The sequence below is a fragment of the Lolium perenne genome, chromosome 6 (assembly GCF_019359855.2).
Source record: "Lolium perenne isolate Kyuss_39 chromosome 6, Kyuss_2.0, whole genome shotgun sequence".
Lineage (NCBI taxonomy): Eukaryota > Viridiplantae > Streptophyta > Magnoliopsida > Poales > Poaceae > Lolium > Lolium perenne.
Window position 1 is genome coordinate 60,319,642 of NC_067249.2, and position 24,034 is coordinate 60,343,675.

Here is a 24,034-nt window from a genome sequence, read left to right on the forward strand (position 1 = left end):
GAGTTCCTTCATGCGTTCCTTTCTAACATGACCTAAATGGCGGTTCCACAAATAAGTGGATTTCAAATCATTTGCCTTATGGCATTTTAGCGTCAGTGTTATGTATGTGTGTTTCACCATTAAGATTTATAATAACTCATCCATCGTACATGGAGTAATGTCATAATTTGAACAACTCATTGTTTTCATTTGACCAGAGCAAAATAACAATTATTAAGTTCTTTATTATAAATTCTAAGGGCTAGATAAAATGCTAACGACGAACATAATAACACTTTATTTTGTTCCAGATATGCATCCTTATCATATTCCTTGTCAGTCACTTAGGCCATTGTATTCTTGTATTGCGTTGTTTTGTATGACACTTCATACCAACCAATATAGTACTAATACCCAAGAATTTCATAGTGTGACTTAACTAGGAATACAACCATAACATGTATATCATTTATATACACCTGAGCTAGACTTTCTAGTCTTTTCTTTTCTTTTTGCCAAAATATCTTTTGCAGTTTCTCTTTTAGCTTTCCTCATTATTCAGAAAAACACTTCAACATCAATAACTTCTAGGTTTGTTGGTCAAATACCAATAACCTTGAGGTTCTTACTTTGAAGTTGATCATCATATGACAAGTGTTTCAGATTTCACTATTAGTAACTTTGTAATATGATGAACAATTTCACTCATAATTTTATCCATCATATCATGACGACTTTTCGAGACCATGTCTGTACATGCTAGGCTCGTAAAGTTTTAACCTTAGTATTTGCATGTGCAAATCTAACTTGCATCCGTTGTATGCACACGTAGAATCTATCACACCCGATCATCACGTGATGCTTCGAAACGACGAGTCTTACCAACGGTGCATACTAAGGATGATTACTTCATGGATATGCGAATATCGTTAGTGCCCCAATGGTTGGAGGATTGGGACGCCTTGCGTCTTCAACCTTCGTACATTCCCATAAAACTTATGAGTTTATGTAGTCTCACCAAATTATATTCTATCATCTTGCAATAAGGTCTTAGATATCACATATATCTCATACCTTGATTATTTCTGAAAACTAAATTTTCAGCTCCTTACTTTTCAAACAGATTTGAACTTCAAGTTTCACGGAGACAAGATAACTTTAGGTACTAATTGAAACCACAACTCTTTGAATCAACAATGTGAGGTTTACTAAAAGTTTGCAATAGGACTTAATCATTTCTTGATTCTTTAACAATACGGTACCAGTCCGTAAAGTTTCTTATCAGACTTAACAGTATTTCTATCTCAATTACAAGACTAGCGCATGGTAGAAAATAGATGCCAATACTACAAAATTAATTCAAAATACTACTCAGACTATGTTTATGATAATTAGTTCATGTTTTAATCTAATTACTAATGAACTCCCACTTAATACAACATCCCTCATAGTTGTTAAGTGGTACACGATCCAAATCCACTACACCAAAACCGATCATCACGTGAGATGATGTAGCTTCATTGGTGAACATCAACATGTTGATCATATCATCCATATGACTCATGTTCAACCTTTCGGTTTCCGTTGTCCCGAGGCCATGTCTGTACATGCTAGGCTCGTCAAGCAAACCCAAGTATTCCGTGTGTGCAACATGGCTTACACCCGTTGTATGTTGAGTTTATCACATCCGATCATCACGAGATGTTTCAAAACGTCAAACTATATCAACGGTGCATACGAGGGGAGAACACTTTATTATCTTGATATTAAAGTGAGGGATCAACTTATAATGCTACCGTCGCGTTCTAAGCAAAATAAGATGCATAAAAGCATTAACATCACATGCAGTTCATATGTGATATGATATGGCCCTTTTGTCTTTGCGCCTTTGATCTTCATCTCCAAAGCACGGACATGATCTCCATCATCTTCGGGCATGATCTCCATCTTCGTCGGCGTAGCGTCAAGGTCAATGGCGCCGTCTTCATGGTTGTTCACCTCATGTAGCAACTATTACAACTACTTTGAAATACTACTCAACATGAAATATAAAGACAACCATAAGGCTCCTGCCGGTTGCCACAATACAATAATGATCATCTCATACATATTCATTATCACATTATGGCCATATCACATCACCAAACCCTGCAAAAACAAGTTAGACGTCTCTAATTTGGTTTGCATATTTTACGTGGTTTAGGGTTTTCGAGAGAGATCTAATCTACCTACGAACATGAACCACAATGGTGATACTAATGTTTTCAATAGAAGAGTAAATTGAATCTTCACTATAGTAGGAGAGACAGACACCCGCAAAGCCTCTTATGCAATACAAGTTGCATGTCGAACGAGGAACAAGTCGCATGAACGCGGTCATGTAAAGTTAGTCCGAGCCGCTTCATCCCACTATGCCACAAAGATGCAAAGTACTCAAACTAAAGATAACAAGAGCATCAACACCCACAAAACTATTGTGTTCTACTCGTGCAACCATCTATGCATAGACACGGCTCTGATACCACTGTAGGGATTCGTTGCATAGAAAACAAAAAATTTCCTACCGCGAGAACGCAATCCAAGCCAAGATGCAATCTAGAAGACGGGAGCAACGAGGGGATGATCAAGACTAACCCTTGAAGATTTCCAAAGCCTATAAGAGTAGGCTCTTATTGCTGCGGTAGACGATCACTTGCCTCTTGCAAAAGCGCGTAGAAGATCTTGATCACGGTGCCACAATCGGGCAGCACCTCCGTACTCGGTCACACGTTCGGTGTTGATGAAGACGACGTCCTTCTCCCCGTTCCAGCGGGCAGCGGAAGTAGTAGCTCCTCCTTGAATCCGGCAGCATGACGGCGTGGTGGCGGTGGTGGTGGAGAACTCCGGCAGGGCTTCGCCTATGCGCTGCGGGAGTATTATGTGGAGGAGGAGAGGCTAGGGTTTGGGGAGAGGGGGAGGCTAGGGCGCCGGCCAAGGGCAACCCTAGGTGGTGCGGCCAAGAGTGGGCAGCCCCTCCCTCTCCTCCTCATTATATAGGTGGAAATCCCCAAGTGTTGGTATCCAAGTCTTCGAATAAGATGTGACGCCCCAAAACCGGTACCATGAGGATTCCAGCGATCCCGCCGAAATCCGCACGATATCGATCCAGAGACGCCCTCTGACACGACGTGCGCGACAAAGCACACGTGATGCCAGAGGAATTACCACGAGTAGTAACATTACAACAGGATTACAATAGAGCCCACAAGATACATATATTACAACAACGACTCCAACGAGTCAAGATACAAATATACAATACAAAGATCCAAATCATACAAATATCGATTACGTCCGAGTACGGACAAGATACAACTTGGACTAAGAGTCCTGAAGATAACCAGTGGCGTCCATAACCCTGCCCAGGCCAAGCCGGAAGGGTAACCTCGCTAACGTCGTCTTCATCGAACATATCTTCATACCTGCCCAGTTATATCCCGTAGAAGCAGCAATAAGTACGGTTCGTACTTAACAAGACTTCAAGACGTATAAGCATTCGTCAACCAGTCGTCCTTTGTACTTGAGGCACGCGGGGGACTTAGAGGACGCAAGAGGAACGTCATAGGCAATATGGTGGAGTTAAGCGGCAGCGCAAGCACTAAAAACCTATAGAGACACTCTACAACAGTCGTCTAATCAGAGAAGGTGAGAGAGCGTAACTAACAGTTCTATACTTTGCAAACAAAACACAGCCAATGTGTTCCCCCTTCGCCAAGAAGTACTAACAAAGGCACTCACACGGTTGTAAAGTTTTAACCATTTATTATTAGAGTTGTGCTAACTTACTACACAAGTTATTATGATTGAAACAACAGGTGTAAGTTGTCTATGGTCAAGTCATACAGCTCCAAGTCGTCCATAACCACGGACGCGGCTTATCGATAAGATTGTAACCCTGCAGGGGTGCCCAAATGTGCCCACACGCACGCTCAACCCACTTGCGACAGATGGATATCACGACTCGCACTCTCCTTCACCACAACAATGTCCAGGAAGCCACCTAACTAAGTTAACCCGTTTCAGAGCCCGATCGGAACTCTGACGCGGACCTAGCTGTTGCGAGAATGGTTAAGAGGATCAGAGCCCACTAGAGGATGACCTCTTAACAATACGTGCCGCACCTACGGACGTGCAAGAGACAACGGGGATACAAGGCACTCATGGCTTCCCCAAAAGTAATATCATATCATCTGACCATAAAGAAACAAGCTTGCACGCCCGAGAGAAACAAAACAAACATCCAAACTAGTTGTGGCCACTGGACAAAGATGTAGATTCCGGCAGTGATCGAGGGGAGACCCGGTAAGCATACCCACGTGTGGTTAGAGCGCTCAGTCTCGGAACAGATAACAAGAACTCGGGGTCCTAAGATATTTAGGAAACACAAGTGAGCCGTCACAAAACGAGCAGCTGACCCACCGATGCCTCCGCTAAACATATATCAACAACTAAAGTAACCATGATTCTTCCCAACATATAACCAATGAGATAACAAAAACGGTAACGAGATAAAATAGCACTAGCATGCACTACGACTCGCAAGGGCAGACTCGATAACCAAACAATAGCCATAGGAGGTGGTGGTGGCAATATGGGCTGCTTAAGGTAACAAGTGGAAAGGACACGTGACAAGAACGCAACTTAAGGATAGCATGAGGGAGAAGGCAAAATAAAATAGGTGATCGACTCCTGCAGGGACAGGAGTATAGGGGAAATGCTTGCCTGTTAAAGCTTGCCGAGGAACATCCGGAGAACTTGTCGTATCTCACCACACCACTTCGTGATCCTATCCGGGAAGAAGCAAATGCTGGTACACACAACGGATGCAAGTCTTACTACTACGGATAAAGAAGAATCAGCATGATCAAGATGATATGCATGACATGGCAACGATGGTGCAATGCAACTTATCCAATTTAATCGGAATCGGAATCCGGACAAACAAATTAGGTTGGAGTTGCATTTTCTATCGTCAAATTTAAGGGTGGATTAGCATGGTACAACATGGCAAGGGTGCGCTACTTCAAAGTTAAACGGAGCGGGGAAAACCATAGTCGGTATCCGAAATACTCCGCATATATGTTAGGTGAACATGCACGACTATCAACGCACTACATGATGCAAGATGCAAACAGATGAATGGATGGCATATTAATGTTCAGCATATTTTTCTGATCAATTTTCATATATAACACTTTGTATTTCGAATTACGGTTTACAAGATATGAATTTCACAAGATTTAAACATTTTCTGCAAAATAAAGAAGAGAGGAAAGGCAGGGGGCGAACTGGGCCGAACCTGCGCAGGGACGGCGGTGGATAGAGGCCTGCTGCGCGCGTGCGCGATGGGCTGGGGGCGAGAGGGAAATTGGGCCGACCATGGGGCGCCAGATCTGATCACTGAAGGGCAAAAAGGTTGGATTAAATTATCCAGAGTGGGGATTTGATCCAGGGACCTGAGGTGTAAGGGACCAACGGGTTTACCACTAAGCAGTTGATTGCTTTGTGATTACTGAGAAGGCGTGCGACAAATAAAACAACCAGACGCGGAGCTCGGGCAGATAAATCCATGGTGGAACTCGCAGTTTCAACATCGATCTGGGAAAACCGAGCGAACCGGGACCGGATACTTGGCGTCGGGGACGCGTCTTGGCGTGGCGGACCTGCGGCGGGCAGAGAAGGGGCTGGGCGCTTGCCGGAGTGTCGCCAGTGATGGGTGCCTGCTGAGGATGCCGACGGTCAACGGTGATAGACCAAAATAGGATGGGAAAAAGATGGTGAGTAGGTCATGGAGGAAGATGAGGTTACCAGGAACGTGTTGGTGTGTTCGGAATCGGAGGAGGAGGTCGGGGACAGCCGGAATTGCCACCGGAAGACGGCGACCAGAGAAGGGAATCGGCGAATTAGCGCTTGATTGGGAGCCTCTCGGGACGATTCGAGGTACAGGGAGATAGAGGACGTCAAGGCGCACCCGATGGTGCCCTCAGCACGGTGGGGGACGCAGTGGTGCGGCGGCGCCATGGCGGGGAGGAGTTGTACTGTGGGGTTTCTCCCCTTCTCAGTTGCTTCCGTGGAGGAGAAGAAAAGAGAAGGGAAAAGCTAGATGGAGCGGGGTGGAGTGGTTGGGAGGATAAGGAGGAGCAGGAGTGGTCCAGAAGAAAAGCGAGAAGGGGGAGGAAGGCTTCACGCGCACATGTACAGGGAACGCCTCTCTCGTGCTCGTGTCGCTGTCCAGAGAGGACGAAAAAGAAAGGAGGGGGAGGCGTGAAGGGGTACGGGCCAGAGGTGGAGAGAAGGTGGGTTGGGCCAGGAGAGAAGAGAGGGAAGAACTTGGGCCGCCGGGGAGAGGGAAAAAGGGCCAGGGGAGAGAGGGAGCCCAGGGAGGGGTGAGGGGTTTTTCTTTTTCTGTTTTATTTTAAAACTGCTTGGGAAAACTATTACAACAACAAAATAGAAGAAAACCAATTTTATTTTAAAATAGGAAAATATCTGAAGGTATTTTATTTTGGTTTGTAGTATTGGTTTTAGGTTTGGTTAAATGAAAAGACATAGGGGAGGTTCATTTCATAAACCATATGAGAGGGGAAAAACAAAAATAGTTTTTATTTAAAATAATTTTAATTTGTTAAAATCATGTGGATGATATGATGCATGATGATGCACAAAGAAAAGAACAAGCAAAATCTATTAGGGGTACTACCCGGGGCCGTTACAATCGACACCACTAACAAGGAACCTCGCCCCGAGGTTCCACCTCAAGGTACGGGGGAGAGAGGTGAACTATCGGGTCTTCAGGTGACGTGTCGATCTTCTCGACACCACTAACAAGGGTTCTTGCTCCATGCTGATCGGGCGACACCACTAACAAGAAGTCGTTGTTCCGTTGTTGATGATGCGCTTCCGTCGGGCTCCTCCGAAGATCGGACCTAATAGGTGAAGGCATAGATCATCCAACCCGAGTGAGAACCTAAGACTCAGAGAAACAGATAAGAGAAGATTCAAACTCGCAAAGGTAAGAGGAGAAAGAATTTAGGTAAGGAGAAAAATAGAGCTAATCAGATCTATCCAACGAATTTTAGAAAATAGTTTTGACACTAGACACAACAACGTCCGTTGGCAAGGTTATCCTACAGGCTGGACTAGTGGGGTACCGTCAACCTGAGCTCTGATACCAACTTGTGACGCCCCAAAACCGGTACCATGAGGATTCCAGCGATCCCGCCGAAATCCGCACGATATCGATCCAGAGACGCCCTCCGACACGACGTGCGCGACAAAGCACACGTGATGCCATAGGAATTACCACGAGTAGTAACATTACAACAGGATTACAATAGAGCCCACAAGATACATATATTACAACAACGACTCCAACGAGTCAAGATACAAATATGCAATACAAAGATCCAAATCATACAAATATCGATTACGTCCGAGTACGGACAAGATACAACTTGGACTAAGAGTCCTGAAGATAACCAGTGGCGTCCATAACCCTGCCTAGGCCAAGCCGGAAGGGTAACCTCGCTAACGTCGTCTTCATCGAACATATCTTCATACCTGCCCGGTTATATCCCGTAGAAGCAGCAATAAGTACGGTTCGTACTTAACAAGACTTCAAGACGTATAAGCATTCGTCAACCAGTCGTCCTTTGTACTTGAGGCACGCAGGGGACTTAGAGGACGCAAGAGGAACGTCATAGGCAATATGGTGGAGTTAAGCGGCAGCGCAAGCACTAAAAACCTATAGAGACACTCTACAACAGTCGTCTAATCAGAGAAGGTGAGAGAGCGTAACTAACAGTTCTATACTCTGCAAACAAAACACAGCCAATGTGTTCCCCCTTCGCCAAGAAGTACTAACAAAGGCACTCACACGGTTGTAAAGTTTTAACCATTTATTATTAGAGTTGTGCTAACTTACTACACAAGTTATTATGATTGAAACAACAGGTGTAAGTTGTCTATGGTCAAGTCATACAGCTCCAAGTCGTCCATAACCGCGGACGCGGCTTATCGATAAGATTGTAACCCTGCAGGGGTGCCCAAATGTGCCCACACGCACGCTCAACCCACTTGCGACAGATGGATATCACGACTCGCACTCTCCTTCACCACAACAATGTCCAGGAAGCCACCTAACTAAGTTAACCCGTTTCAGAGCCCGATCGGAACTCTGACGCGGACCTAGCTGTTGCGAGAACGGTTAAGAGGATCAGAGCCCACTAGAGGATGACCTCTTAACAATACGTGCCGCACCTACGGACGTGCAAGAGACAACGGGGATACAAGGCACTCATGGCTTCCCCAAAAGTAATATCATATCATCTGACCATAAAGAAGCAAGCTTGCACGCCCGAGAGAAACAAAACAAACATCCAAACTAGTTGTGGCCACTGGACAAAGATGTAGATTCCGGCAGTGATCGAGGGGAGACCCGGTAAGCATACCCACGTGTGGTTAGAGCGCTCAGTCTCGGAACAGATAACAAGAACTCGGGGTCCTAAGATATTTAGGAAACACAAGTGAGCCGTCACAAAACGAGCAGCTGACCCACCGTTGCCTCCGCTAAACATATATCAACAACTAAAGTAACCATGATTCTTCCCAACATATAACCAATGAGATAACAAAAACGGTAACGAGATAAAATAGCACTAGCATGCACTACGACTCGCAAGGGCAGACTCGATAACCAAACAATAGCCATAGGAGGTGGTGGTGGCAATATGGGCTGCTTAAGGTAACAAGTGGAAAGGACACGTGACAAGAACGCAACTTAAGGATAGCATGAGGGAGAAGGCAAAATAAAATAGGTGACCGACTCCTGCAGGGACAGGAGTATAGGGGAAATGCTTGCCTGTTAAAGCTTGCCGAGGAACATCCGGAGAACTTGTCGTATCTCACCACACCACTTCGTGATCCTATCCGGGAAGAAGCAAATGCTGGTACACACAACGGATGCAAGTCTTACTACTACGGATAAAGAAGAATCAGCATGATCAAGATGATATGCATGACATGGCAACGATGGTGCAATGCAACTTATCCAATTTAATCGGAATCGGAATCCGGACAAACAAATTAAGTTGGAGTTGCATTTTCTATCGTCAAATTTAAGGGTGGATTAGCATGGTACAACATGGCAAGGGTGCGCTACTTCAAAGTTAAACGGAGCGGGGAAAACCATAGTCGGTATCCGAAATACTCCGCATATATGTTAGGTGAACATGCACGACTATCAATGCACTACATGATGCAAGATGCAAACAGATGAATGGATGGCATATTAATGTTCAGCATATTTTTCTGATCAATTTTCATATATAACACTTTGTATTTCGAATTACGGTTTACAAGATATGAATTTCACAAGATTTAAACATTTTCTGCAAAATAAAGAAGAGAGGAAAGGCAGGGGGCGAACTGGGCCGAACCTGCGCAGGGACGGCGGCGGATAGAGGCCTACTGCGCGCGTGCGCGATGGGCTGGGGGCGAGAGGGAAATTGGGCCGACCATGGGGCGCCAGATCTGATCACTGAAGGGCAAAAAGGTTGGATTAAATTCTCCAGAGTGGGGATTTGATCCAGGGACCTGAGGTGTAAGGGACCAACGGGTTTACCACTAAGCAGTTGATTGCTTTGTGATTACTGAGAAGGCGTGCGACAAATAAAACAACCAGACGCGGAGCTCGGGCAGATAAATCCATGGCGGAACTCGCAGTTTCAACATCGATCTGGGAAAACCGAGCGAACCGGGACCGGATACTTGGCGTCGGGGACGCGTCTTGGCGTGGCGGACCTGCGGCGGGCAGAGAAGGGGCCGGGCGCTTGCCGGAGTGTCGCCGGTGATGGGTGCCTGCGGAGGATGCCGGCGGTCAACGGTGATAGACCAAAATAGGATGGGAAAAAGATGGTGAGTAGGTCATGGAGGAAGATGAGGTTACCAGGAACGTGTTGGTGTGTTCGGAATCGGAGGAGGAGGTCGGGGACAGCCGGAATTGCCACCGGAAGACGGCGACCAGAGAAGGGAATCGGCGAATTAGCGCTTGATTGGGAGCCTCTCGGGACGATTCGAGGTACAGGGAGACAGAGGACGTCGAGGCGCACCCGATGGTGCCCTCAGCACGGTGGGGGACGCAGTGGAGCGGCGGCGCCATGGCGGGGAGGATTTGTAATGTGGGGTTTCTCCCCTTCTCAGTTGCTTCCGTGGAGGAGAAGAAAAGAGAAGGGAAAAGCTAGATGGAGCGGGGTGGAGTGGTTGGGAGGATAAGGAGGAGCAGGAGTGGTCCAGAAGAAAAGCGAGAAGGGGGAGGAAGGCTTCGCGCGCACAGGTACAGGGAACGCCTCTCTCGTGCTCGTGTCGCTGTCCAGAGAGGACGAAAAAGAAAGGAGGGGGAGGCGTGAAGGGGTACGGGCCAGAGGTGGAGAGAAGGTGGGTTGGGCCAGGAGAGAAGAGAGGGAAGAACTTGGGCCGCCGGGGAGAGGGAAAAAGGGCCAGGGGAGAGAGGGAGCCTAGGGAGGGGTGAGGGGTTTTTCTTTTTCTGTTTTATTTTAAAACTGCTTGGGAAAACTATTACAACAATAAAATAGAACAAAACCAATTTTATTTTAAAATAGGAAAATATCTGAAGGTATTTTATTTTGGTTTGTAGTATTGGTTTTAGGTTTGGTTAAATGAAAAGACATAGGGGAGGTTCATTTCATAAACCATATGAGAGGGGAAAAACAAAAATAGTTTTTATTTAAAATAATTTTAATTTGTTAAAATCATGTGGATGATATGATGCATGATGCATGATGATGCACAAAGAAAAGAACAAGCAAAATCTATTAGGGGTACTACCCGGGGCCGTTACATAAGACCCCAACAATGAAACCTCCCATAGGTGGGAAACCTACTCAAGGGGGGAAATCCCACTCAAGGTGGGACTCCCACCCCTTCCTTGGGGGGTTGGCCGGCCACCCTTTGGGGAGTCCACCTTGGACTCCTCCCCTTTAGGGTTGGCTGGTCATGCAAGGTGGAGTCCCTCCGGGACTCCACTTTCCATGGTGATTTCTTCCGGACTTTTCTAGAACCTTCTAGAACCTGCCATAAATGCACCGGATCATTTCCAAACTTGGAATATGACTTCCTATATATGAATCTTATTCTCCGGACCATTCTGGAACTCCTCGTGATGTCCGGGATCTCATCCGGGACTCCGAACAAATATTCGAACTCCATTCCATATTCAAGTTCTACCATTTCAACATCAAACCTTAAGTGTGTCACTGATACGTCTCCGACGTATCGATAATTTCTTATGTTCCATGCCACATTATTGATGTTATCTACATGTTTTATGCACACTTTATGTCATATTCGTGCATTTTCTGGAACTAACCTATTAACAAGATGCCGAAGTGCGATTCTTTGTTTTCTGCTGTTTTTGGTTTCAGAAATCCTAGTAACGAAATGTTCTCGGAATTGGACGAAATCAACGCCCAGGGTCCTATTTTGCCACGAAGCTTCCAGAAGACCGAAGAGGAGACGAAGTGGGGCCACGAGGCGGCCACACCATAGGGCGGCGTGGCCTGGCCCTTGGCCGCGCCGACCTGTAGTGTGGGGCCCTCGTGTGGCCCCCTGACCTGCCCTTCCGCCTACTTAAAGCCTCCGTCGCGAAACCCCCAGTACCGAGAGCCACGATACGGAAAACCTTCCAGAGACGCCGCCGCCGCCAATCCCATCTCGGGGGATTCAGGAGATCGCCTCTGGCACCCTGCCGGAGAGGGGAATCATCTCCCGGAGGACTCTACGCCACCATGGTCGCCTCCGGAGTGATGAGTGAGTAGTCTACCCCTGGACTATGGGTCCATAGCAGTAGCTAGATGGTTGTCTTCTCCCCATTGTGCTTAATTGTCGGATCTTGTGAGCTGCCTAACATGATCAAGATCATCTATCTGTAATTCTATATGTTGCGTTTGTTGGGATCCGATGAATAGAGAATACTTGTTATGTTGATTATCAAAGTTATGTCTATGTGTTGTTTATGATCTTGCATGCTCTCCGTTACTAGTAGATGCTCTGGCCAAGTAGATGCTTGTAACTCCAAGAGGGAGTATTTATGCTCGATAGTGGGTTCATGTCTCCGTGAATCTGGGGAAGTGACAGAAATCTCTAAGATTATGGATGTGCTGTTGCCACTAGGGATAAAACATTGGTGCTATGTTCAAGGATGTAGTTACTGATTACATTACGCGCAATACTTAATGCAATTGTCTGTTGTTAGCAACTTAATACTGGAGGGGGTTCGGATGATAACCTGAAGGTGGACTTTTTAGGCATAGATGCATGCTGGATAGCGGTCTATGTACTTTGTCGTAATGCCCAATTAAATCTCACAATACTCATCATAATATGTACGTGCATGGTCATGCCCTCTTTATTTGTCAATTGCCCAACTGTAATTTGTTCACCCAACATGCTGTTTATCTTATGGGAGAGACACCTCTAGTGAACTGTGGACCCCGGTCCAATTCTCTATACTGAAATACAATCTACTGCAATACTGTTTTACTGTTTTCTGCAAACAATCATCATCCACACTATACATCTAATCCTTTGTTACAGCAAGCCGGTGAGATTGACAACCTCGCTGTTTCGTTGGGGCAAAATACTTGGTTTGTGTTGTGCAGGTTCCACGTTGGCGCCGGAATCCCTGGTGTTGCGCCGCACTACATCTCGCCGCCATCAACCTTCAACGTGCTTCTTGGCTCCTACTGGTTCGATAAACCTTGGTTTCATACTGAGGGAAAACTTGCCGCTGTACGCATCACACCTTCCTCTTGGGGTTCCCAACGGACGCGTGCTGTACGCGTATCAAGCTCTTTTTCTGGCGCCGTCGCCGGGGAGATCAAGACACGCTGCAAGGGGAGTCTCCACTTCCCAATCTCTTTACTTTGTTTTTGTCTTGCTTAGTTTTATTTACTACTTTGTTTGCTGCACTAAATCAAAATACAAAAAAATTAGTTGCTAGTTTTACTTTATTTGCTATCTTGTTTGCTATATCAAAAACACAAAAAAATTAGTTACTTGCATTTACTTTATCTAGTTTGCTTTATTTACTGTCTTGCACTCTATATTAAAAAAATACAAAAAAAAAATTTAGTTACTTTTGTTACCATGTCTAGCTCTGAACCTGTTACTTCTTCGCCTGAAGAATTAGTCTTCAATTTAAACAAGGGGATGAGGAGAGTTTTAAGGATGCTTGGTCTAGAATTTTTACTTCTTAACATAAAACTGAACCTCAAATGACTCTAAGTTTGCTCCTTAGTAATTTTTATTTTGGTCTTATGATTCGTTATAGATATGCTTTGGATGCTTTAGTGGGAGGAGATTTCCTTCATTGCAATGGGGATCAAGCTTTTAATGCCATAAAGAAGTTGGTTGCATCACATGATTCAGCTAATAACTTTGATTCAGCCCTTATTAGCATTTATAATAGATTAAACAATCTCGAGATAAGTACATCTCGCTTGGATGACAACTATCACCATGTTCGTAATCGTCTTGAACAAGTTTTAGTGAACTCTAAACCTTCATTATGGGATCCTACTGTTAAAATTGTTATCGGTGATCAAACTCTTCGTGCCAACTGTGATATTATGTCTGAATTTTGCCTTATACCTGAGAGCATTTATAAATCTTTGAAACTTTGGGGATTTGATGAAGGAGGAGAAGAAATAACTCTCATTGATAACTCTGTTATAATTCCTAAGGGAATAGCCGCAGGTGTGCATACAACCATTCTTGGAAGAACAATATCCATTGATTATCTTGTTATTGAATGTGTAGGGACAGGAAAAATCACACTCGGAAGATCCCTGCTAAAACTATTGGGAGCAGTCATAGATGTGGGAGAAGGCATCCTGGATTTCACCTCTATACCGGGGGGGGGGGGGAATCATACATTTCCTAAATCAAAGAGAAAGGAAAACAACAAGAAAGGTAAGGGTAAAGCCCAAGGTAAGGATCATGCACCACCCTCCGATAATACTTGATACACACTTTCTGCGCCTAGCTGAAAGGCGTTAAAGAAAAGCGCTTATGGGAGACAACCCATGTTTTTACTACAGTACTTTGTTTTTATTTTGTGTCTTAGAAGTTGTTTACTACTGTAGCAACCTCTCCTTATCTTAGTTTAGTGTTTTATTGTGCCAAGTAAAGTCGTTGATAGTAAAGTTCATACTAGATTTGGATTACTGCGCAGAAACAGATTTCTTTGCTGTCACGAATCTGGGCTGTTTTCTCTGTAGGTAACTCAGAAAATTATGCCAATTTACGTGAGTGATCCTCAGATATGTACGCAACTTTCATTCAATTTGAGCATTTTCATTTGAGCAAGTCTGTTGCCTCGATAAAATTCGTCAATACGAACTGTTCTGTTTTGACAGATTCTGCCTTTTATTTCGCATTGCCTCTTTTGCTATGTTGGATGAATTTCTTTGATCCATTAATGTCCAGTAGCTTTATGCAATGTCCAGAAGTGTTAAGAATGATTGTGTCACCTCTGAACATGTTAATTTTTATTGTTCACTAATCCTCTAATGAGTTGTTCTAAGTTTGGTGTGGAGGAAGTTTTCAAGGATCAAGAGAGGAGTATGATGCAATATGATCAAGGAGAGTGAAAGCTCTAAGCTTGGGGATGCCCCGGTGGTTCACCCCTGCATATTCTAAGAAGACTCAAGCGTCTAAGCTTGGGGATGCCCAAGGCATCCCCTTCTTCATCGACAACATTATCAGGTTCCTCCCCTGAAACTATATTTTTATTCCATCACATCTTATGTGCTTTTCTTGGAGCGTCGGTTTGTTTTTGTTTTTTGTTTTTGTTTGAATAAAATGGATCCTAGCATTCACTTTGTGGGAAAGAGACACGCTCCGCTGTAGCATATGGACAAGTATGTCCTTAGTTTCTACTCATAGTATTCATGGCGAAGTTTCTTCTTCGTTAAATTGTTATATGGTTGGAATTGGAAAATGATACATGTAGTAATTGCTATAATGTCTTGGGTAATGTGATACTTGGCAATTGTTGTGCTCATGTTTAAGCTCTTGCATCATATACTTTGCACCTATTAATGAAGAAATACATAGAGCATGCTAAAATTTGGTTTGCATATTTGGTCTCTCTAAGGTCTAGATAATTTCTAGTATTGAGTTTGAACAACAAGGAAGACGGTGTTGAGTCTTATAATATTTACAATATGTCTTTTATGTGAGTTTTGCTGCACCGGTTCATCCTTGTGTTTGTTTCAAATAGCCTTGCTAGCCTAAACCTTGTATCGAGAGGGAATACTTCTCATGCATCCAAAATCCTTGAGCCAACCACTATGCCATTTGTGTCCACCATACCTACCTACTACATGGTATTTCTCCGCCATTCCAAAGTAAATTGCTTGAGTGCTACCTTTAAAATTCCATCATTCACCTTTACAATATATAGCTCATGGGACAAATAGCTTAAAAACTATTGTGGTATTGAATATGTACTTATGCACTTTATCTCTTATTAAGTTGCTTGTTGTGCGATAACCATGTTTCTGGGGACGCCATCAACTATTCTTTGTTGAATATCATGTGAGTTGCTATGCATGTTCGTCTTGTCTGAAGTAATAGAGATCTACCACCTTATGGTTAAGCATGCATATTATTAGAGAAGAACATTGGGCCGCTAACTAAAGCCATGATCCATGGTGGAAGTTTCAGTTTTGGACATATATCCTCAATCTCATATGAGAAAAATAATTGTTGTTACATGCTTATGCATAAAAGAGGAGTCCATTATCTGTTGTCTATGTTGTCCCGGTATGGATGTCTAAGTTGAGAATAATCAATAGCGAGAAATCCAATGCGAGCTTTCTCCTTAGACCTTTGTACAGGCGGCATGGAGGTACCCCATTGTGACACTTGGTTAAAACATGTGTATTGCGATGATCCGGTAGTCCAAGCTAATTAGGACAAGGTGCGGGCACTATTAGTATACTATGCATGAGGCTTGCAACTTGTAAGATATAATTTACATGATACATATGCTTTATTACTACCGTTGACAAAATTGTTTCATGTTTTCAAAAATAAAAGCTCTAGCACAAATACAGCAATCGATGCTTTTCCTCTATGGAGGACCATTCTTTTACTTTTATGTTGAGTCAGTTCACCTATTTCTCTCCACCTCAAGAAGCAAACACTTGTGTGAACTGTGCATTGATTCCTACATACTTGCATATTGCACTTGTTATATTACTCTATGTTGACAATATCCATGAGATATACATGTTATAAGTTGAAAGCAACCGCTGAAACTTAATCTTCCTTTGTGTTGCTTCAATACCTTTACTTTGATTTATTGCTTTATGAGTTAACTCTTATGCAAGACTTATTGATGCTTGTCTTGAAGTACTATTCATGAAAAGTCTTTGCTATATGATTCACTTGTTTACTCATGTCATATACATTGTTTTGATCGCAGCATTCACTACATATGCTTTACAAATAGTATGATCAAGGTTATGATGGCATGTCACTCCAGAAATTATCTGTGTTATCGTTTTACCTGCTCGGGACGAGCAGAACTAAGCTTGGGGATGCTGATACGTCTCCGACGTATCGATAATTTCTTATGTTCCATGCCACATTATTGATGTTATCTACATGTTTTATGCACACTTTATGTCATATTCGTGCATTTTCTGGAACTAACCTATTAACAAGATGCCGAAGTGCCAGTTGCTGTTTTCTGCTATTTTTGGTTTCAGAAATCCTAGTAACGAAATGTTCTCGGAATTGGACGAAATCAACGCCCAGGGTCCTATTTTGCCACGAAGCTTCCAGAAGACCGAAGAGGAGACGAAGTGGGGCCACGAGGCGGCCACACCATAGGGCGGCGTGGCCTGGCCCTTGGCCGCGCCGACCTGTAGTGTGGGGCCCTCGTGTGGCCCCCTGACCTGCCCTTCCGCCTACTTAAAGCCTCCGTCGCGAAACCCCCATGCATCGAGAGCCACGATACGGAAAACCTTCCCGAGAGACGCCGCCGCCGCCAATCCCATCTCGGGGATTCAGGAGATCGCCTCCGGCACCTTGCCGGAGAGGGGAATCATCTCCCGGAGGACTCTACGCCGCCATGGTCGCCTCCGGAGTGATGAGTGAGTAGTCTACCCCTGGACTATGGGTCCATAGCAGTAGCTAGATGGTTGTCTTCTCCCCATTGTGCTTAATTGTCGGATCTTGTGAGCTGCCTAACATGATCAAGATCATCTATCTGTAATTCTATATGTTGCGTTTGTTGGGATCCGATGAATAGAGAATACTTGTTATGTTGATTATCAAAGTTATGTCTATGTGTTGTTTATGATCTTGCATGCTCTCCGTTACTAGTAGATGCTCTGGCCAAGTAGATGCTTGTAACTCCAAGAGGGAGTATTTATGCTCGATAGTGGGTTCATGTCTCCGTGAACTGGGAAGTGACGAGAAATCTCTAAGATTATGGATGTGCTGTTGCCACTAGGGATAAAACATTGGTGCTATGTTCAAGGATGTAGTTACTGATTACATTACGCGCAATACTTAATGCAATTGTCTGTTGTTAGCAACTTAATACTGGAGGGGGTTCGGATGATAACCTGAATGTGGACTTTTTAGGCATAGATGCATGCTGGATAGCGGTCTATGTACTTTGTCGTAATGCCCAATTAAATCTCACAATACTCATCATAATATGTACGTGCATGGTCATGCCCTCTTTATTTGTCAATTGCCCAACTGTAATTTGTTCACCCAACATGCTGTTTATCTTATGGGAGAGACACCTCTAGTGAACTGTGGACCCCGGTCCAATTCTCTATACTGAAATACAATCTCTTGCAATCTTGTTTTCTTGTTTTACGCAAACAATCATCATCCACACTATACATCTAATCCTTTGTTACAGCAAGCCGGTGAGATTGACAACCTCGCTGTTTCGTTGGGGCAAAGTACTTGGTTTGTGTTGTGCAGGTTCCACGTTGGCGCCGGAATCCCTGGTGTTGCGCCGCACTACATCTCGCCGCCATCAACCTTCAACGTGCTTCTTGGCTCCTACTGGTTCGATAAACCTTGGTTTCATACTGAGGGAAAACTTGCCGCTGTACGCATCACACCTTCCTCTTGGGGTTCCCAACGGACGCGTGTTGTACGCGTAGCAGTCACCCTACGGTTCGCGAACTATGCAGACATGGTTGAGTACTCACTCTGACCAATAACCAATAGCGGGATCTGGAGATCCATAATGGCTCCCACATATTCAACGATGACTTCAGTGATCAAATGAACCATTCACATACGATACCAATTCCCTTTGTCACGCGATATTTTACTTGTCCGAGGTTTGATCATCGGTATCACTCTATACCTTGTTCAACCTCGTCTCCTGACAAGTACTCTTTACTTGTACCGTGGTATGTGGTCTCTTATGAACTTATTCATATGCTTGCAAGACATTAGACGACATTCCACCGAGAGGGCCCAGAGTATATCTATCCGTCATCGGGATGGACAAATCCCACTGTTGATCCATATGCCTCAACTCATACTTTCCGGATACTTAATCCCACCTTTATAACCACCCATTTACGTAGTGGCGATTGATGTAATCAAAGTACCTTTCCGGTATAAGTGATTTATATGATCTCATGGTCATAAGGACTAGGTAACTATGTATCGAAAGCTTATAGCAAATAACTTAATGACGTGATCTTATGCTACGCTTAATTGGGTGTGTCCATTACATCATTCATACAATGATATAACCTTGTTATTAATAACATCCAATGTTCATGATTATGAAACTAATCATCCATTAATCAACAAGCTAGTTAAGAGGCATACTAGGGACTCTTTGTTGTTTACATATCACACATGTATCAATGTTTCGGTTAATACAATTATAGCATGGTATATAAACATTTATCATAAACATAAAGATATATAATAACCACTTTTATTATTGCCTCTTGGGCATATCTCCTTCACGTAGTGCCGAGGAAGTCGACGCGGCTGCGACTGCTGATTATGAGAAATGGAAGGCGGACTGCAAGAAGAAAAGAGAGCCCGAGCCCAAGCCAGTATTTTCTGATGAGCAAAAGAAGTGGGCTAAGTCATTTTTGAGCACACCGTCCCAAGCCGTGAAGAATCTGTCTGACGACTATGCACGTGAACTTCGTAGGCAGGCACTCATGTTGAAGGAGAAGAAAGAGCGGGCGGAGAAGCAGGAGAAGAAAGCCTTGGAGGAGGCCGAGAAAGAATTAGAAAGTAAAAAAGCGGGAAACGAGTTGCCCAGCTCGGGGAACAAAGTAAACAATCGATTGCCCCGCTCATAGTGAAAGCCGCCGGTCTGGATGCCCCCGATATCATAGAAGCTGCGGCAGCACAGGGATTGACTGTAACGAGTGCCAGAGAACAAGCGGCCAACTTAGGTATGACTCTTCGTGAACTGTTAGGCCTTGATGAGGCGCCAGTGAAGGAGGTAGTAATTACATATGTGCCGAATGGGCCTCTCGTCGAGCCTGCACAGGAAGAGGATCTACCTCCACAAATAACAAGTCTGCTGAAATGGTACAAGGGTTACATAAAAAATAAAAATGCCAAAGAATATATTTATGCGGAAGTTAGATATGAGCATCACTTCAAACATTACTATGTACAAATTCATCTGAGTGAATTGTTCCAGCTTTTCAATCTGCGCGAGCTCGACAAATCTATCATCAGTTGCTACGTTCTGTAAGTGATTTATTTCTACCCCATCTCGTTCATATTGCCTGCACTATATATATGTCCTAACTATATTGTTGTGTACGCTATTATATATGCAGAATGAAGATTAAGGAATGCAGAGTAAGGAACATCCTTGATGTTGGGTTCATTGACCCACATATCGTTAATGGATATGTGTTAGAGCATCACCCCGCCGATGTGGAGGAAGACCTGTGGCAGTTTCTTACAAAGCAGGAACTCAAAAGTGATATTCTATTTCCTTACCATTTTTGGTGAGTGTTTCTGTCTTGAGCACATTCTCTTTTGTTTACTCCATGCATGGTATGTGGCCGGCTAATCGATGAGTTATGCATGACTGTGCATGTATCGTGTCCGCAGGTTCCACTGGATTCTGCTAGTAATTAAATTTGACACCTCCACATGTCTCGTCCACGACTCTCTGACTCTAGATGCAAAGCTTTGGGGCGACATGAGAAGAATGCTACAGAAGTAATTATTTTCATTCATTTGCGCTCTATATCGATCGGCGTATTTCGTTCATTTCCTAATATCAAGTAACTAATAACTCTATTGTTCATTTAATTTTCTTTGCCTCGTAGGGTTTGGAGACGGTTCTCAGATGAAAGGGTCGGTGATTTCAAAAAAGAGCTACATTTCATGCGGTCAATGGCTAAGAATGGTGGCGATACTTGGTTAAAACATATGTATTGCGATGATAATCCATGTAAATCCGAGCTAATTAGGACAAGGTGCGGGCACTATTGGTATACTATGCATGAGGCTTGCAACTTGTAGGATATCTTATACATAATACATATTCTTTATTACTACCGTTGACAAAATTGTTTCTTATTTTCAAAATAAAAACTCTAGCACAAATATAGCAATCCATGCTTCCCTCTTCGAAGGGCCTTTATTCTACTTTTATGTTGAGTCAGTTTACCTACTTATTTCCATCTTAGAAGCAAACACTGTGAGATGATCCGGAGATACACCTCTGAGCGGGTTCCGAGTGATAACAATGAGAAGAGGAATAATCTCCGGAAGATGCTTAGTCCAGAAGCTCGCTTCCGACCACTTCAAGAGGAACTAGCTGGATGGTTCACGAGGGAAGTCCTCCATCCTAAAGGAGAACACTATTACGAGGACGTAGAACTTCATATGCATTAAATTATGTATGGAAACTTGTTCAAAAATGTATATGGTCATCCGATGATATTGAATATATATTGTATATTCCTCTTGAATTCTTTTTGGTTCTAATTTCAAATTTGTTTGAAATTGTACATTCATATGCATGTATGTAGTACCGTAGAATATGTGAAACTCCTTCAAAATTAAAATAAAGCACAAAAGAAATAAAACAATACAAATTAAAAAGAAAACAGGTTTAGGGGGGGAGCTAAAACCCTAAACCTGCGGCGGCCTTTAGTCGCGGTTGGCCAGAAGAACCGCGACTAAAGGTCCTCCGCCCCGACGGTCGCCTGGCGCCCACGTGGACGGGCCTTTAGTCGCGGTTCGTAAGCAACCGCGACTAAAGGGGGGGGCCTTTAGTCGCGCTTATTTGGTCGCGGTTGCGCAACCGCGACTAATGGCAGTTGCGAACCGCGACCAAAGGCCCTTTTTCCACCAGTGAGTTTCCATTTCCATTAAAGCCCTGAAACATATGGAGTTCTATAGACTAAAATGTACTCATGTGTTTAAGAGCAAAGTCGGATACCTCTCATACAAATGATGATGATGAAGCGTACGCCATTTCGGATGACCAGCTTTTCTCAAATATTGTAGGAGAGGTATCAGAGGTTGGACTGGATGATGTGATGCTTGGTCCATGCTATGAACTCAAAGCAACTAAACACAAATCTAGGGCCTCATCTATTAAAAAAGCGCTTGGCCTAATAAAAAGGCTAAGTTTTCAAAATCTAATAATGTTTTCAAATGAATGGTATGTTTAAGAATAGCTGAGATCTTAGTGACTTGGTTAAACACTTACACATTTCAGACTCCATTCGGGATCATTCTTTAGATTTTATAGCCATCTCCGAGACGGGTAAGCGTCACTACTCAACAAGTTTTCTAAATCGCCTTTCTGGTGGAGAAGACTTTGTTTGGGTATCGCGCCCGCCTAGAGGTCGGTCCGGAGGCATTCTTGTAGGCGTTCGAACTTCGACTATGAAAATTTTAGACAATTCTAGAGGTGATTTTTATATAAAGCTTCACATTCGGAATAAATCTGATGATTTCATTTAACGTTTAGTATCGGTCTATGGGTCTGCTCAGGACGCCCTCAAACATGCATTCCGTCGTGAAATGATTAATCTAGCAAAGGATAATCCACATCCTATAGGTGGAGATTTTAATTAACTTGCTGAGATATCCACATGAGAAGAGTAAGGGCAGGTTTGATAATCATTGGTCTTTCTTATTCAATGCTGTCATAGATAGTTTGGATCTGAAGGAAATATCAATGATTGGGAGGTAATTCACTTGGGCTAATAGTCTTCCGGATCCAACATACGAGAAGCTCGATAGAGTACTAATGGACTCAGATTGGGAACATAAATTCCCACTAGTCTCGGTATGGGCTCTACCTCCGATTGAATCTTTATCGGATCATGCACCCATACTTTTAACAACTGGGATCCCGTCTTCGCCGTGTAAACGTCCTTTCAAATTTGAACTTGGATGGTTACAAAGATATGGTTAAGAATGTATGGGATCAACAGTTTGTCGCGGGCACCCCTATCCAAAGGTGGAATCGTAAGCTACGGGCTATGCGAAAATATCTTGGAGGGTGACTCGGTAGCTCAAACAGGGGAAACTCAGCCTATCTACGTGAATTAACGATTTAGTGGCAATCGCGGAAATTAGACAGCTTACGATGCAAGAAATTAAACTTAAGAATCAATATAATGCGAAGTTAGCTGGTCTATTACGTGAGGAGGAACTAAAATAGTACCAACGATCAAAAGCTCAGTTCTTGTTGGAAGGAGATTCAAATACGAGATACTTTCACAGTTTTGCTAATGGCAGACACAGAAAGAAACACATTCACTCCCTCCATCAGGATGGGGTTACGATCGGGGGACACGAGCAGTTAAAGTCTTACATCACATCTTATTATAAAGGTTTATTTGGGGGCACATGAGGAGTCAGATATAACCATGGATGAATCCAGAATTGATGATATTCCACAAGTGTCCCCTCAGGAGAATGTTGTCCTTACCGCCCCATATACGGAGGATGAGATAAGCAAAGCAGAATTCCAAATGGAACTTAACATGGCACCAGGACCTGATGGTTTCCCGGCCAAGATCTTTCAAACATTCTGGGATACTATTAAAAAGGATTTACTAGAGTTATTTGAAGAGCTTCACGCCGGGCAACTAGATTTGTTCCGTATTAACTTCGGGGAAATCATTTTACTCCCAAAGAGGTTAACGATGCTGTTCGTATTCTGCAATTTCGACCAATCTACCTCCTTAATGTTTGTTTCAAAATCTTTACAAAAGTTGCTACTATTACACTAAATTCGTTGGATGTTCATGTGGTGCGTCCGACTCAAACTGCATTCATGCAAGGTCGATACATCCTTGATGGTGTTGTGGCATTGCATGAGACGGTACATGAGATGCATCGCAAAAATTTGAATGGGATCATCCTCAAGATCGAATTTGAAAAAACCTATGATAAGGTCAAATGGTCCTTTCTTCATCAAACACTTCGGATGAAAGGCTTTTCCCAAGAGTGGCATGCTTTAATTTACAACTTTATCTTTGGAGAAAGTGTTGCCATCAAAGTCAATGATGATATTAGCAAATACTTTCAGATGAAGAAAGGGTTGAGGCAAGGCGATCCTCTATCCCAAATGTTATTTAACATTGCGGCGGATGATATGCTAGCCATTTTAATTTATCGCTCTAAGGGAGATGGCTAGATTGAAGGACTGGTACCCCATTTAGTTGATGGGGGAATCTCTATTCTGCAGTATGCCGACGACACAATTCTTATGGAACATGACCTGGAAAAAGCAAGAAATCTCAAATTAATTTTATCAGCTTTCGAGCTAATGTCTTGTCTAAAGATAAATTTCCATAAGAGTGAATTGTTTTGTTTCGATGACGCCTAAGACGAAGCAAACCAATATGCCGACCTGTTCGGATGTAGTTTACGCTCCTTTCCAATTAGCTACCTAGGTATTGCGATTCACCATCGGAGACTAACTATA

General features: G+C 43.5%; 1 long non-coding RNA gene across 1 annotated transcript; it reads right to left on the reverse strand.

Moving 5' to 3' along the window:
• Window positions 1-3,195: 3,195 nt before the first annotated feature.
• Window positions 3,196-5,098, reverse strand: LOC127308114 (uncharacterized). The gene is made up of 2 exons (XR_011746330.1): window positions 4,741-5,098; window positions 3,196-3,440 (listed from the first exon to the last, which is right to left on the reverse strand). It is a non-coding gene; the product is annotated as an uncharacterized lncRNA (long non-coding RNA).
• Between the last annotated feature and the right edge of the window lie 18,936 nt (window positions 5,099-24,034).